The sequence below is a fragment of the Rissa tridactyla genome, chromosome 9, assembly GCF_028500815.1.
Source record: "Rissa tridactyla isolate bRisTri1 chromosome 9, bRisTri1.patW.cur.20221130, whole genome shotgun sequence".
In the NCBI taxonomy this organism is placed as follows: Eukaryota; Metazoa; Chordata; class Aves; order Charadriiformes; family Laridae; genus Rissa; species Rissa tridactyla.
Genome location: NC_071474.1, coordinates 36,225,368 through 36,242,631, shown reverse-complemented (window position 1 = coordinate 36,242,631; position 17,264 = coordinate 36,225,368). Strand labels below are relative to the sequence as shown.

General features: G+C 47.1%; 1 protein-coding gene across 6 annotated transcripts in view; it reads right to left on the bottom strand.

The window, feature by feature from the left end:
• LOC128914739 (synaptotagmin-like protein 1) overlaps positions 1-17,264 on the bottom strand; it is a 45,954-nt gene that overhangs the window by 23,800 nt on the left and 4,890 nt on the right. The window contains exon 1 of one of the 6 annotated variants that reach the window (XM_054214206.1): positions 12,514-12,565. The exons of 1 other annotated variant lie outside the window; for it this stretch is intronic. The gene's annotated coding sequence lies outside the window, so the exon portion shown is untranslated. Of the gene's footprint in view, positions 1-173; positions 1,193-3,163; positions 3,838-4,423; positions 4,442-12,513; positions 12,566-17,264 lie in introns of those variants that run through there. 4 more of the 6 variants (XM_054214208.1, XM_054214211.1, XM_054214205.1 and 1 more) reach the window with 4 other exon arrangements.

Sequence of the window (17,264 nt, the reverse complement as noted above, 5' to 3'; positions counted from 1 at the left end):
CCAAAACAAGCTGCCCTACTTTCCTTCCCGTCCCACAGCTCCTCACATGGTATTAACCTAACCAAGACAATATTTTATTTTAGCCGCTTTTCTACTTACAGGTAAACAGTTGACTCAGCGTGCTACAAGCAAAATATGCATCTAATTTACCAAACTGCTTGCTTGCTTTTTACCTCCATTCTTCTTTTCTTCACTTCTTTCCACCCTAAATGAGACAGAGGATAAGGAGCCAACCTTCGTAAAGCAATCAGAAAATGACAAAACAGCAACCTGCAAGTGTTACTGCTGCATGCTATGTATCTTATAATACCAGAGGCTGCTCCTTTTCTGATATGTGTGCACTTCGCGTCATGCTGCACTGATATTTGCTGTTCAAACAGTAAGGGTGCAGATCACTTAGTATTTCAACAGACACTGAAAATGGCCAGAGGCTGCAGGGCGTGGAGGAAGGGTAAATCATGTGTTGCTTTGCTACCTTATTCCTTTTCCTCTCTCCTGGCCAGCCTGAGGGCAATAAGGCACACCTCCAAGGGAGCACTTCTACTTGTGTCCATGTAGGCAGTTCCTAGCTCACCAGATGGGATTTTTCCACTGTTTCCAAGCCCATCAGGTGACCATGGGTTTCATCATACTTGGCTGTTTCTCCCAAAGCCACAGCCTTGGGAGTCAGGTCATTAAAAAAAACTAATAAATCCCAGCTTTCATGTCAAACGTGATCAGAAGGTCACCAGGCCCATTCCCTAACCTCAAGGCCTGGATCACCCCATCTCTCTGTCCATCTAATCCCCTTGAGGATGGCAGCCACAGCCCTCCTGGGCCACCTATTTCAGTGCTTAGCTAACTGGCAGCAAGCAGCGTCTTCCTATTGCCTACCCCAGATCTCCCTGACGGATCATCCTGCCTGCCATGGGGATGCTCCCTTTGCAGCCATCCTGACAGGGTTTTACACTTCAGCCTCCATGTTAACCAGCCCCAGCAACTCCAGGTTCCTCAAAGCTGGGGTCCCCATCATTTTTGTCACTCTTCTTTGGGCTGTCTCCACATGGTGCACCTCTTCCTTCAACTGGCATATCCAAAGCCAAGCACAAGTATTTCAGCTGAACTTTGCTCATTTGACATCATTTCCCAATTTTACATTATTTTATGGATGATACATTTCCAAATGTTTGCCTTTTTCATAATGGCGGAACAACATGTTAGAAGAATAGGCATCTGACCTTAATGCTTACAGAGAAATACCACACAGAAAGGCTCGTAAAAGGAATAACCGTTGTCAGAAAACTCTGTAATTATTTGAAAATAATTTTTGGAGGGAAGGAAACAACATTTCATATTTCTTTGAGGCAAGTATGGCTGTGCTTGTCACACTACAATTAATGCCTTTATCATCTGAGAAACTATCAATACCACTTAAATAGTTAAAACAGAAACAGTAATAAAAAGCCCTAATGAATCTCTACTGTTTAAACCTATGTTTCATCCAGCTTGGCACAGCGCTACCATGCTTGGTTCCAATCATCTACCCTACTTCACAATCCTACTTCTACAAAGACATTTATAGAAATTTCTGGGACAGATTTTATTCAAAAAAAAGTATCTAGGGACACAGTTTTCACAGTATTTGCTTCTCTAGATCTTTTATTTATTTTTAACAAACCCATGACATGTGGGCTGAAAGTACTTCAGAAAACATTTTCAGCAAAGACTCATATTTATTCATCAGTATGGTAGTCAATTAGAAAAAGAATAAAGGCTACTTCTTGTAAATAGCCTTTTTTTCCCCTGAGAATGTTCTATCTTACTGGAATAGTTACATTAGAAAGAAAAGGTTAATGCAAACCAAACAGCCAACTCCTCCTTTTGTTTTAAATAGTTAAAAATCAAACCACTTAATGCATTCAGTGTGGGAAAGTGAGCTGGTCCAGCAGACCACTCCACCTGGAAGTTTTGCTGGCATTCTCAGGAGCTGCAAAGCTGTCCACCCAGGCCTGCAGGAGTAACCAAGGCTAGGAAATGATCCCACGGCCACAGGGCTCTCCCTGCCACGACTTGAGCCATCACAGCCTCCAATGGGTGCACCATGCTGCCTTGCCTTGGCTGCTGCAGAGGCTTGAAACAGGAGAACGCCACTATTAATCGCTCGGGTACACAGCAACAAGGGAGAGCGTGTTATTTGTTTACTTGGGTCTGCAAGCGCAATAAATGAAGGATAAAAATCAACTGACATGTACAGTGTGTTATCAGGCAGGCACACTGTACTGTGCCTGACCATCGCCCACTCCCCCAGGTTGCTTAATCCTAGAGCTCACGCTTTTACACTCCTCAGGCAGCACCACACAGCTTTGATTTATTTTGTTAGATTGCTCATAATCCTCTCCCCTCTCAGAGCCTTGGTAATAAACAGTTCGGAGACCACAGGGATGATGCAGTACAAACACCTAAATCGAGAGATCCGTAACAAAGCCGTGCGTCTCACGCAGATGGGGCCACTTTCTGTGTGTCCTCCCCAGCCCTTGCCTCGCCATCTCTGCCAACGGCAGGGAAGGGAAACACAAACGCCTTGGAGATTTGTTGGGCAATGATGGGACCCACTGGGCAGTGCTGGGGCAGATTTTACCCTAGACTGGGACCTCTTAAGTGTTTTACTATCCAACTGATGTAAATTGGTTTTGGACAAAGTGTGACAAGCAAAAAGACAGTTGCACTCTCCTTCCCTCCTGCCAGTGGGAGACCCCTCCTAGATCAGAATTGCTCTCTGGCAACAAGAGAGTCATGAAAGAACAAATTGTTTGTGTCTGGATTAGCAGCATCTGCTTAAAGTCTGATGTCCACCGTGCAGAGCAAACTCAAGCTGCTCTCAGGTGCTGCACCACCACGATGCCCCGGTGCAGGGGGAGCAGCCCTGCTGGGTCCTGCACGTGTCAGGACAAAGCAGACGGGCAAAATGGATTATCATGGCTACAGGAAAGACCATAAAACTGAGCAGAGGAGCACACTGGATGTCCAAAGGACTTTCTTCCCTCTAACAGCTCTTCTGGGGAAGAGAACATGACAGAGATCGACTCACACGCCCAGCCATGTTGGCAAATGCTGGGTGTGGAGTGGCTGTGGAGACAAGCAGAAGCATGACCTATCATGTGGCATAACTGGCTGCAGCTCTTACTGTGATAACTTTCGATTTCTTGTGGCCGCCTCCCCAAGAAGAAGCAAATGGTCCGGCCACGGAAGAAGATCCATCACGGTGTGTTACGCCACGGAGCAGCTTGTCAAAGCCAGAGACCAAGCATGGGTGGGGAAGTGAGGCCTGTTCCATTAGAACAGCACACTGGGATGTGCACATCTCATCTCCCAACTGATTTTCAGTGTCCAGCTTAAAAAAACAGGAAAGGCCATACACGGTTAGACTGAAGGTCCCTGTAACACACTAGCTTATCTTCAACAAGGGCTAGAGAGAGTATGGCGAGCCTCCTGCAAGGTACAGGGCAGGGACACCCTGAGGAAGGAACAATGTCCCTGCATTTCACTATTTTTCCAATTACTTTCTGAATTCACATTAATTCACATTAATTTTAAGCATTTGCAATATCCTCAAAGCCCCACAGTCCCACAGCCTCACTGTGCTATAAATGCACAGTCTGCCCTTATTTTGTTTTGACCTGCCACTTGCTTGCTTCATTTGATATCCCCAAGTGTTTTATTAGGAAACCCAGTGAGGATTACTCTGCATTCACCTACTCCACGCTGCTCGTTTTGCAGACCTGTGTCACAGCCAGTTTCTCTTCCAGAGGGAGGAAGTTTGTCGTTTGCTCATCCCAGGTGTTACTCAGGGAGTTTTGATCATTCCTCACACCCTTCTCCGCCCCCCATCTAGCTTACTACAGAATGGCTGAGCAGTGTTTAGGTGCAAAAAGGCTTTTCCCAACAGCTGCAACCACTGTTATCTTCACCTGCCAGACTGGTTTTGCAGTGCCAGGAGAGGCGGTGGAAGCCGTGCAGGGCTGCAGCTCTGCAGCCGGGAGGGAGACAGGCACTGTCAGCCTTCACGTGGGGACAGCCAACGGCTCTGCCAACCCCTGGGAGAGCAGAGATCTCTGATCACCTGCAGAAAAGCTAAGGAGGATAATAACAAAACCAATAAACCTTCCTTTTTTCCAGCAGCTTGGACCATGCAACAGCAAAGAGCAGTGCCATTCAGGCAGAACAGCAGTCCCACATGGGCTGGAGCTGACAGCCAGGGAAAGGCCAGGTGCTGAGCACGGGTCCAGAGAGACTCCCATTTACACCAGCCGAGACATGGGAATTTGTGGCCTGTCTAAACCTGCCCCTTTTCCCCTTCAGCAAAGCACCAAGCGGTGTGACATGCATTTCCCTAGCACCAATCCAATACCCAACCCCTAAAGCAAAGGGGCAAATAAACACCAACCTTTGTTCAGCAGCACACAACACCCTCTAGCACGGAGCATACCCACACTGGGGCACAACTGAGCAAAAGCGCGTTTGGACAGCCCACAGCCTGGTCAATGCTCAGTTCCTCGTTCCTCGGCGCTTTGCAGCGTGTCCCCACACATGTGATCAAAGTCAAGTGCATTATCTGCGTCGACGGTCCTGCCTCCTCTCACTCGGAGCCTGCTGGCCACGTAGGTCACGGGCATGCAGCTGTGCAAGCAAGGAAAAGCTTAAGAAGGAGTAGTTCTGGAGCGCTTTCCAAAATAAATAGTTTGACTAATCCCATGTAGGGTTTCTGCAGCAGTAAGAGATATTTATGAAAGAAGATATGTTACAGATCTCTCACCTGAATTAATATATCCTCTCTCTTCAAGCTTTTTCTTTTTATTACAGTGGAGAAAGGTGTTGTTCAGGGAGTTGTTTGGGTTTTTTAAGTAACTCTCTTTCAAATAGTTTTATCAGGTGAAAATTAAATGCCTGCTTAGCCTAGCAAGCATGACATATAGCCCCTTTTGGAAAGGCAGATGCTGAAGGGGCTGACGCCTTCTTTGTGCTGCATTTTCATTTTATTTCTGGGAGATTAAACTCAGCTCCATCTCAAAACAGAATTCTGTTAATGCTCTTCATAACTAACCCGAGCACAAACTGCTCAGATGCACAGTACCAGCTCAGTGCTCTTGCTGTCATCTGCCTACAGACACGAATTATCTATAGACCATCTGCAGGGCACCCCAGTCTTTGTTCTGATTTCTCAGCGTGTACCTCTCCTTCCCAATGCTGCACGTCTTCCTCAGCGCTGGGATGTGCACAGGTTAATAATATACACCACAGGTCAAACAGATTTCATTGATTAAATGCTGCTTTGCATGCAGAGGAAGAGGATGAATTCAGGAACTTTAACATGCCAATTTGGTAGTCAGGACCCACTAATGATGACAGTATTTAACACACCAATCTCATCACCACCATCCAGACCCACCTCGCCCTTTGAGACCTGGAGCTGCACATAGGTCCATGTAATAAAGATATGAAAACATCCCTACCCAAAACATAACAAAACCCGGAACAGATAATACTGATCTCACAAGGCTATTCATAGACAGATGAAAATAGCAGCAAGCCGCAAAGGCTGCTTGCCTCTGTCCATACCTCTTTATCACATATCCTGTCACAATGTAAGGAAATAACCTCCTTTTGCTTTACAATGTGTGGATGCTTCCCAGTACCCTTATTATTCAAGACAGCTCTTGTAGGGCAGGTCAAAACCGAGAGTAGCATTGTATCAAGAATGATGGATGTGGTCCTGGCACCCACAGTCACTGCAGTTCCCAATATATGCTGTAGTTAACAGCACCAGAAAGACTTAGTGCCCAAACTGTCCAACGTGTACAGAGTCTGTGATCAGCCTTGTGCCTCTCCCTCTCTCATGCTGGAGGATCCAGCCCCACGCTTCCTCCCATCTGATTTCTTCTGCTGTCAGTGCCACGAAATACAGAGTATTGCCATCACTATTTTACAGGTAAAACACTGACAGCCATTATAATGCTTATAGGCATAATACTATGACATTTGATTGGTGTCCTTTACCAGTAGAGAAGAAATAAAAAGCAAACTACAGGATGGTCTTTCTCTTTGGGAAGGATGGGCTGAAAACCAGCACAAAATCTCCTGTCCACGGGGGCTGGACTGTGTGTCCCTGCCCTGGGTCCGGTGAAAGGGAGCAGTACAATCCCAGTTTCTACCCAGTGCAGGAGCTTGCCATCGGTTGCAGCCTGCACCAGCCGCAGCCACCAAGAGAAATGGCAGCCCTGGGCTGGGAAGCCACGAGCTGATGGGGCTGGCATGGCAGAAGGCAGCCAGATGTGTGAGTCTCACACCTGTGACAGCTCGACAGACACAGGTGCTCCCTTTTACACACGGACAAGCCCCCAAGGTGCAATAATACAGACAGGAACAGTATTGCACAAGCCTACAAACATTGCTCTTTAAGTATCGAATTGTTGGGTAACAGCAAGTGCAGTCAGCGTGTAACCTTCACACTGAAACTCAGGTGTTCCTATGGCAGCCAAGGGCTGTCCCGCTGAAAAGGCACACGGCTGAACAGCCGACACCCCTACCCAGGAATATTCCGCCTCTGGGCGCAATCACACCACTAACCCTCCTTCTGTCTCTCTGTGCTCACATCTCCCCTCTCACTGTCATGAAACAAATATATAAAATACCCGCCTTTTAGTTAGCCATTGCAAAGCAAAGCTCCACAGCGTCATTTTCTCATAATTTGCGACGTGCCACTTGTAGCTATGAACTGTCTAGTCCTTCACAGACCTAGAGCAGCTGTGAGCTACAAGAACAGAGAATATATTTCATATAACTGTTTTCTGAAAAGCTATTCCACTGAAAAGGCTGTGGCTGTACTGTCTGAATTATATTTTGTCTGACTTGTCCCGGTGAATGGAGATAAAAGAGCTCTACTGTCCCTACCCAAAAACCTCCTAAGCAACTAAGTCATATAGAGATGGCCTTCCAATGATAGACAGCTGATAGGATAAAGAACAACTTCACACAGAGCAGGCAATTGTGGTCTCCCAGAGCAGTCCACGTATAAATGCATCTCTTACCATTACACAGGGAATGTCAAGGCCAAATTCTGGCAATACCAGGCTGGTTTGGCCTCACCCATCTCCAAATACCAAAACTACTCAAGCTCAGCTAATCACAGACTTTACAGAGATTTTTCTCTATTCAGCAAGGGCTGTACGTGACACGATGTGCCATTCCCACCTCAGACACAAGGATGAGCAGCTGATGCCTACCGAAAACCACCACCGAGGGCAGCTCTGGCAGCCCCCGAGGGGCAGGCCGGGAGACAGCAGCTCTGACCCTAGCGATGGCTCTTCACTCCGATGTGCATCCCGGAATAAGAAATACCACTCAGTTCATTGTGAGTGCAGCCTCAGGTGGTTTCTCTCAGTTTCAGTCATTGTCTCACATTACACCTTCCAATAACGTTCAGCACGATGCAGAATCTCAGCTGTTTTATTAAAATATTTTTCCTCCTCCTCCCCCTGGGCAGCTTTAGTGAAGGACATCCATTGATCAAGAATGGCCTTGGGATGCTCTTAGGCACACATGAATTGCAGGAATTTATCAGAGCAAGAAGGTTGCTAGCCCAGCCCCTTGAGAGCAGGCAGTAGAAGATATTTTAGAACAACAATACAATGCTAAGCCAAAAAACCAAGTAAACTCCCCTATTCAGTGCATGTGGGGAATGCATAATTGAGGAAATGTTCCGCTGACCACATCAGAAGCGGGTGAACTCTGCTCATTTGCACTCAGCCTCAGAAATACCACTGCTTATGAAGAAGGTATGAAACCCAAAATATTACAGAAGGTTTTGTTAAGGCTGCAGCTTCCTTTTTTAAAGAATGATGCAGAAGGATTTTTCTCCCTTACGCATTTCTACCCAACGCAATTAACTGTCACACCAGTAATTATCTACACTGAACTCTAGCCATTTCCTTCTAGCAAGGAACTGCATGGGTGGAATTTGCTTTACATACAATTTACTTCCTTTTATCCATTTTTAATTAAGTGAACCATCCTAGGGTAAACAAAAGACTGAATTTTGCAGTCCTAACCATTATTTCTTAGAGCCAGCACCACCAAAAAAAAAAAAACCCAACCATAATCAGTGTGACTCAGACTCCTTAAGGTTGATAAGGCCTTTCACTGGTGATAAACTGATAATCCAACACTTTAGTTTAAATATTTGAGACTTCTGTTTATTTCATAGGTGGGGACTATTTGCAGATCTTGCAGGATGTAGTTCATTGTAATTCTGCAGACTGCCAGAACACAAATAAACAAGAACAACCGCCTGGGACACTGAGAAATCCTCTAATATCCCATTGAACAAGGATGGCCATGTCCTGGCTGCAGAAGAGGACATCCCAGCATTTCAGAGACCTGGCTACGTCTGTCACCCAGACAGACCCACTCTGCCTCCCTCCAGCCCCAGCGCAGGCGGGAGGTTTGGTAGAGGGAAGCGCTCCCACACCAACACTGAATGCACTTGGCTTTGGAGAGTGGGGCAGAGGCTTGCGCTGAGGCTTGTGCTAAATCTGCACTTACATCCTCAAGAAAATGGAATTTTAAAAGAATTTGCAAGCCTTCACCCCCAAGGCTTAGCTGTGAGCCAGTTTAGAGCTCCTCATGCTGTGTTCCTGCTGCACTATTTCCATCAGAGAAATATCCTGGTGTCCAGGCTTCCCTCTCAGCCAAAGGAGAAGTCACTTTATATCAGCTTTAAAGAACCCAACTGTCCCGATAGCAGTGTTTTTAGATGGTATGAAGGTTACTTCTAAAAGCATCTTCTCAGCTATTAGACTTGAAAAGGCAACAACAAATAAATATACAGTAGTTACAAGTGAGAAATTACCAGCTTAAAGCTAGACCCTTGCAGGTGAAGGTTCCGTATTTAGACTAATCATCTCCCTGTCCCCGTTTGTCACTCACTCCTCCCTCAGAACCTGGATATTTTCAGTATGAAAAAGGGAGATGGAAGATAAGTTTTGTCTGAGTTCAAACAAAGGAACTGCAGGACTGGAAGAAGGAGAGAAATGCAACCACCCGTGAGAACTTCTGGCTTTTATTTCTGATCCTGAAAAATATTTGCTGACCTCAACTTTGCTTCCTTCCAAACATAATTTCTCCATGTTTGCCTCCAGTGGTGACATGTTATAAAATGCTTTCCTGACCCTGCCTGTTATGCCCCAGTAATACTGAGCTTGCCCAGTCGTCTGGAGCTGGTTAGGGGCCCGCAGAATCAGAAGCCATTTTGATGAAAAGAAAAAAACCAAAACCCCCCTGGTAACACAGTAACAGAAGTCAAAAATACGTGGGGCCCAATTCCTTAGTACTCCTTTGCCTGCTCAGCTCACTGGCATGAGGCAGAGCCCGGTGCTAAAACCCATGGGACACCAGTGCTGTTTGTTTCAGGCACTTTGCATACTGAGGGATCCTTCCTTCTGGTCAGCGATCATTTTTAAGCCTCAGCCACACCTGGATGATTCTGAAGTAACTCAAATAGGAACGAAAGGTAACTGCAAAACAACAGGGTGCATCTCATCATCACTTAAAATGAGGTATAGTTGGAAGGTATAATTCCCTCCAGCATCTGGGAGTTCTGGAAACAACCTTCTAAGAAAGAATCTCCTGATCTGCAATCTCTGGTGTGTGATGCCAAAACACAGAGGGGCTACAGCCAGGGTCTGGGGTCAGCTCCCACATTATAAAAGGGGAGAAAAATGAAGCTCAAGTCCGTGCCTGATTTGGGAACCCCACCTTCTTCTCATTTCCAAGCATGCACTGAGGCCTGGATTGGTCTGTGCTGTGCCTGGTCAACTACAGTAATGCACGCTGCTACAATTTTAAATAAAGCTGGTTTACTTTGTCACCCTGAGATACAGAGTTGACTCCAGGGAGAGTAATCCCATTACTGAAGCTGCAACTTCACCTTCCTTCACAAATCTTGTTCCATGAGAAAACAAATTCATACATAGAAATATTTTTTAATAAACTGACCGCTTTTCTTCCAGGAAGATGATCTAGTTGAAGATATCTGATCTAGTTGAAGATGTCCCTGCTTATTGCAGGGGGGTTGGACTAGGTGACCTTTAAAGGTCCCTCCCAACCCAAACTATTCTATGATTCTATGAATAATGCAACTTTCCAATGCAAACACAAACTCAGTCATTAATTCACCTATTGGAGCCATGTATGTGCTCTAGGAGCTGGATGACTTGAGAGGGACAGGAGATATCTCTGGCAGCACTTGTTATCTACAATAAGAAAAAAAAAAGCACCCACTTCCACTCTCTGTCCCCTGCAGTGCTCAGAGTCAGGTGAAAGATCTTCTATGTAAGTCTTCCCAGTGAAGGGTGATGTACAACACCCACAGACATGAGGAGGCTAATACTACCAGAGATGGGCAGTCTGAATTCACAAGGAAATTAATAACTTACTTAAATATATCAGATGCCACACTAATTTCATCACAAAGGCACAGTTCTCGTACTAGGTTTTCTCTAAAGAAGAAAGTTACAGTAGGTTAATGAACTACAGGCATGGCTATAAACAGATGTGCTTAAACTAGCACAAATCTGCATGTGGACATGGACTGTCTTTTAGTTTAGCTCAAGATAAAGTTTACTTAAACTCAAGTGAGAAATCCAAATACAGATTGCACCAATTTAATTAAATCACTAAAAATAAAATCAGTTTCAGATGATCATCTGGTACCATTTTCTTGCACAGACAAGGTGCTTCTTCCATCTGTGCAGCTCCATGAATACTTAGCAAATCTTGTGGGGAAGCGGGGAAGACAGACTCTTTGGATAAAAATAACAAGATCACCTGTACTGTTGACCAATGTAGTTTTATTTCTAGGTGCTCAAGCTGAATAAGATTTGGAGCTTTTATACGAGCAGTGACAACCATAATTCTGCCCAGGCATAACTGTATGATGATACTGTCACGTAAAACGCACAGTATACTGCAGAGGGGAGGACTCCTGCCCACTGACACCCCACTCTACCGACCGCTCTGCTTTGCAGTGCTACGTTCATCCCAGCAAGCTGCCGGTCTCTGAGGAGGCAACAACCCGGGCTGAACACGCTGGAGCAGAGCAAGCTCCTTCCACTGGACACCCAGAGCAGCTGCCAGCTGCATGTAGCATCCTCCGTGGGTGAGCTTTGCTGAACTGTTGTCCTGATCCCACCTGTCTTCTCCCCTCCAAGACAAACTGTACCACCATTAGGTTTAGCTTGCAAAACAGTTACTTGATTTTGATTCAAGAGTCACCAAGGGTGACCAAGGCTTTACTGCCTGCTGGCACCCCAGGACAGCCATGTACTCCTTTCAACTTTGTTGCAAACATTTATTATTGTTCTTTCTATCCCCCTACATCTCTGAAGTGTAGGTAACAATATTGATTTAAATGCAATCAAAGCAAGCCTGCCGTACAATGAACACTTTGTCCACATTGTGCCATACTGTGCAAGGGCTGCCCCTTTCCCAGTGAGCGAGGCCCATTAAAGGGACATGATTTATGAGTTCATGAGGAAAAAAAGAAGTTCACGCTTCAGTTGCAGAATTGTGCGGGAAAGCAGAAACTTGGGTCCCCACGTGGAGCTTCTCAGATCTTCTGCCAAAGGTGGAACAGGGAGGGAGAGAGAGGAGGAAGGGGAAAGGAGATGGGTTCAGCCCTCTTAACCAACTGCTCCTGGACTGCTGACACCCTCACAGAGGTTTCACAGTAGATCTCCACCATCCTGACCATACCCCATGGTCTGCCCTGGGGGCAGAAACGCAGGGGACACAGAATGGTCTGTAAGGTTGCTGGGGAGGATAAGCTCCATTGCAAACTATTTTATTTTAAAAAATATTCACTACCAAAGAAATCCAAGAAAGACATAATAAATCAACAGCAGTTGTCACAGGTTACCGTAGCTTATACAACAGCAACGATCACACCAGAGAGCAGGGAGCAGAAATTAATAAATGCTGCTCTTGTTGCCATGCCAACTATTTACAACAATGAAGGATGCGTAAGGAAGTAAATAAAACCAGGCTGGGGTGGGGGGGCTATGGCAATAGAGCCAGAAGAGCAGGACAAGTCGCAGGGAGGTGACACTTTGCCTTCCGGGCTCTCACAAGTAACTTTACACGAAGCGGGGCCGCAGTAACGCCCAGCGCGCCGGGAGGCACCACCGTGCCCCTTGTTTGACAGGGTCACACCGAACGCCCCACGCCGCCGCGGGCCCACGCGTGCCCGGCGGGAGGCCGTGCGGGTCCCACCGACGGCAGGTCCGGCGCGGGGCACGGCGGGCGCGCGGGGCACGGCTGGCTCCGCCGGCTGCTCGCCTGGCTACCAGCCCTGCGGCTCCCCGGGCCCCGGCGGGAGGGTACCTCAGCCGCCGTCCAACCGCCTGCCGCCGCTGTCCCCGCACTCCCGCCCCCGCGCACACGGGACAGACCCGGCACCGGCGCAGCCCCCGCAGCCCTTACCTGCCCTCGGCGGCGCGGGGCGGCCGGCGGGGCGGGGCCATGCCCGGGGGCGGGGTTATTCCCGCGGGGGGCGGGGCTATCCCGCGGCGGGGCGGGGCCGTGCCCCGTCGCGGGAGGCAGCACCGCGGAAAACCCGGTGCGGAGCAGGCAGCAGCGGGAGCGGGAGCCGGGGCTCGGGCGGGTTGGCGGGCGCTGGGGGCAGGTGACGGTTTGGAAGGGAGGATGAGACTGGGCGTCCTTTCAATTTGCCCAACTATGTTTTTTCCTTATTTTATATTTTGGCTTGTAAAGACAAGGTAACTAGTCCCACCCTTGGCACAGCCAGGAGAGGACTGGCCTGAGAGGCGTGTTAGGAGAGGTGTAAGGTGTTAGGAGTGGTGTAAGGTGTCTGTTAGGAGAGGTGTAAGGTGTCTGTTAGGAGAGGTGTAAGGTGTTAGGAGTGGTGTAAGGCGTTAGGAGACCAGGGGTAGAGCTGCCTGCCCTAGCCCCAGCGCTCTGGGTGAGGCAGCCCTATGGTGTGCATCACCCACAGCATTGTCTGTCACGGCTCCCAGGCATCTCCTCTCGGGACGGCAGGGTTGCCAGCTTCTGAAACAAACCCATCCCTCTCCCCTCGGTCGGCATCTGAGGGGTAATGGAGAGGGATGCTGGGGTCCAAGGGGTATTCTAGTCTTCAACTCGGGCAGACAATGAAGAGCAACCCCCCCCCCCCCCCCCTCCCCCTGCCAAGCCCCTGAGGCTTGGCTTCAAATCTGAGCCAGCAAACATTAAGCTCTGCATTAGGACTTGAAGGTACATTCCCAGCAATTACAGTTTATTGGGATTCCTACATCTGTGCTGTTTACCCCTTCAATGTATTCTAGACCCATGACGTTGCTCTCCATCCCTCTCAGTGCCCCACCGGTCTCTGTCCCCTCATGTCAAGGCAAAGTCACCAAGCAGAGAGACACAAGTGACAGTAACAGATCTTAGGCAGGGAGGAGAAACCAAGAGGCTCCAGGAGACCTAGGGAATGCCCCTGTCTTGCTAATTTGGGACGTGGCAGTCTACAACACGCCAGTGCCACATTAAGAAAAATAAATACAATGCAGCTGTGAAAGGATTTAGCAGCCAGGCGATAAAAGGGCAGGGAGAGCAACACGCAGCCATCATGCAGTGCGTGCTGTCCCAACCAGCTGCAGAGACTACAACTCCCACGGTTTCCATCCTCTACAACAGATAAGGCTGAAGATAAGATCAGTCACACAAGAACTCAGTTTCTGCTAAGTGTTTGCCTGCTACACACAAACTCTTTTACACGACTGTCCCTATTTTAAAGATGGAGAGATGAAGGATGCAAAGTGAAGCACCTTGCCCCGAAGTCCAGTTTGTCCCCAGCAGCACCAGTAACTCCTTCACAAGTTCCGGTCCTGAGACGAAACCCATTGGTCTGCCCAAAGACATGCTGCTCCTGGGCGACCCTCAAATGCCTCTGCAGCCCTAAGCCTCTATACAATGGAATTAAAGTATTTTTTTGAAAAGAGGGACATTAAGAGTTCAGGACGTAGGAATATTTGCATTGGAGTATTTGCTTTCCCACTGTAAGTGCTCATTTCCAGCTGCAGTAAAACAGAATCACTCAAAAGATCTCAATTAGCTGAGATAAGTTCAGTGCATTTCCTCCAGCTGGGGTAAACCGAGACCTGAGGACACAGAGACAGCTCTGCCGACAGCCTTCAGCTCCTTGGCTTACTCTTTTCAATGCTGCCTTTAGGCTATAAAGTGGGGCACTGGCTTTGAAGGCAAATAGCCAGAGTCTTACTCCTGACCTTGCCATTAACTTCATGTAATGCCGCAGAAATTACTTAACTGTTGTGTATCTCAGCTCCAGTCAATGGCAATAACACTAAAGCCCGCTGAGATCAGTAAGAGCACTGTGTTATTACTGTAACTTGGCTCAGATGCTCAGAATCCATTTTAGGGTTTCAGCATCACATTAATTAGTGCAAACTGGATTCTGCAGCTGTAGGAAGAATTTTGATATGAGGATTATTGCTTGGACTTGTAGCGCGTGCTTTCACATTTTTATCTAGGCACCTTAAACCCAGGCCATTATAGCCTATGCCTGATAATGGGTGTAAAATTACAACCCTAAGGCATGCAGTAAACTTACGAAGTGATAGACATACAAAGTGTCCAAACATCACTATGAGTTTGAATTTCTGGGTGCTGGAGAGTCAACGCCTCTGCATCAAGTGAAAAAAGGAACAACAGCTTAGTAAAGGCTTTATTTCTGGCCAGTTCTGTTCAGTGATAGAGAAAAATGTGACTTGGAAGTGAGTAAATGCAGTCACACGGGGACAACTTTACAACAGCCTTAAAATCAGCATTTTATTACTGAAGGCAGCTACTCCTATGCTTTTCTCAACTTCCAGTGTTTTAACATCTTCATGAGAACTGGCAGAAGCCACGTGAAACACTAAAATAGTAGGCAGAGGTGGGAAAAAAATGGATTTACTTGCTGATCTCTATTTAAGCTTTTATGGTCTGTATCCTAAAACAAACTGCTGATTCAAATCTAAGATTTGGCCAATTAAGCTTAAAATACTGGGAGGTGTTCTGAGGCTGGGAGACGCTGATTGCTGCCTGCCCTTACAAGTCATTGAGCATCTCTTTCCATCCCTTTGCTTATGGCCCATGTGCAGCCCTGATGATGTGCGTTAAGGATGATACTGCACGAGTGCATAAACCTCTGTGCCTGGGAAAGGAGCCTGAACACCCTTGAGCTGGACCAGTGTCTTTGGCTGTGTGAATCTGGTCGAGGATTCCCCACAGCCCTGGAGCACCCAGCCCAGACAGGAAAGCAGACAGAACAGGGGATGTGGGGCTGTTTAAGCCCTCAGCAGGTGTCAAAACAGCCTTGGGCTTGCCCCAGGACACCAGTGCTTCTGCAATAACCCTTAGTCCCTACTGCTCTGCCAAGGATCTCTCTCTGGAGGTGCTTCCTCCCCTAGTGCCGTGGTTCAAGTGACAAAGGTTTGTTCATTCGCATTCCAGTATGGGAGAAAAGTCCCTCAAAACCTAAACCACTTTTCGGAGTCCAGTGGATGGCTCCTCTTTAGATCAGGAGCACCTTTAACTCAGATGAACAGTCCTTTTGTTATCTTGCCTATGTTGGGACCTCAGCAAGTACAGCCACAACACAGCTCGTTGTTCTCAGCCTTTTTCTTTCTATCCTATCTTTTTTCTTAACTCAAATCCCACTAAGCCTAGGGTGTTTTCAGTATTTTTAGCTGTGACTTTCAAAAGGCTGCCAAAATATAGCTGAAAAGTATACAGCAGTGTGATTAATGCTTTCGGCGTTTCTTCATTTCTCGGCTCAGTGTTAGAGGAACCTAAATGTGGAAGCATGACAAAATCACCAGCAATGATTTCGTTGGAGGTTTTCATGCAAATTTTTGCTACCCCAATGGGTCTCTCTAACTTTCGTCCCCAGCTACATAACTGCAGAGCTAAAATTACTGGGAGCACCAAGGGAAGAACATGGTGCTCGTAGATGCCATTTACTTCCTGCTGTCTTGTCACAAAAATATTATGCTGAGAACAAACTGCCTCTCAGTTTTGTTTACTGGGTGTTAAGATTTTAGTTTGCAGCACACCAAAATAAACAAACAGATAAAAATCCCTTGTCCATTAGTGCAAATGCTCCACCAAAGAGGCATAAACATAAATGAGGACTCCAAAGGAGAAAAGAAAACCATAAATCTGTGTATGAGCAGGATCCTACTCGCATCTGCAGGAACTGTGAATCTGGGGCTGAACAGGTGCAGAATAGCAGTGTGTCTCTTTAGACACATCCCTTGCAAGCCTGCTCTGTGTCTTACTGGTTAGAGAAGGAAAGTCACGTAGCAGCCAAAATGCAGCAAGCAAAATTCAGTGCAGGTCAACTGAAGATACATGGAGCCCATCCAGCTTAAACCAGCTAAGAACCTGGCCGTATTTTAATTGGCACTGTGGACCTCAGTTTTTATTGATTAAAAGCTGAGCTGTTTTAATCAAAAACTGAGGCTCTGTGTCCTTTCCACTGTAAGGTATAAATCTGTATTGGTTGGCAGTGAGAACTATGAAAGATTTTTGATGCTATCTTGCTCAGCACTGCTAGCATTGTAAGATATTTTATTTAATAACAGTTTTAAAAGAGAAATTGGCTCACGTTTCAGAACACTTTCTGAGAGGCTTACAAATCATGTGAAAGATGTTACTAATTGCTTACAGCAAAGCCAACAGTTTTCATAGGGCCACATTCATCCCAGCCACCAGTGAGAGAGCGGGATGGCAAAGCGCAGGCAGCCACCCACGGCTCGAGCGACAGTAGGGGCTTGAGTCTGCACCCTGTTCCTGGGGCAAGATCCACACTCATACCTGTAGTGAGAAGAGCTGGGTACTAGAGGTGAGGTTTCCCCGTGGAAATGGAGGAACATGGGCACCTGTAGAGATGAATCACCCCATCCTACAACAGGTGAGGAAGACTGTGGACCTCCTTCCTGAGGTGCTTCACTTTCTTTCACTGAGTGTGTAGGGAACTGAGACAACGTGGCCAGGGAGTCCTGCGTCTGATCCCAAGCCAAACTCCTTTGAGACCAATAGCGGGTTTTAAGGCTTTTTTCATTCCTGTGGCCAGAAAATAACCATGCAAAACCCAGCAGGCACAAGGCAAATCCTTCTGGAAAACAGACCTACAAGCCCAATCATGTGTCAAGACTGGTACTGAT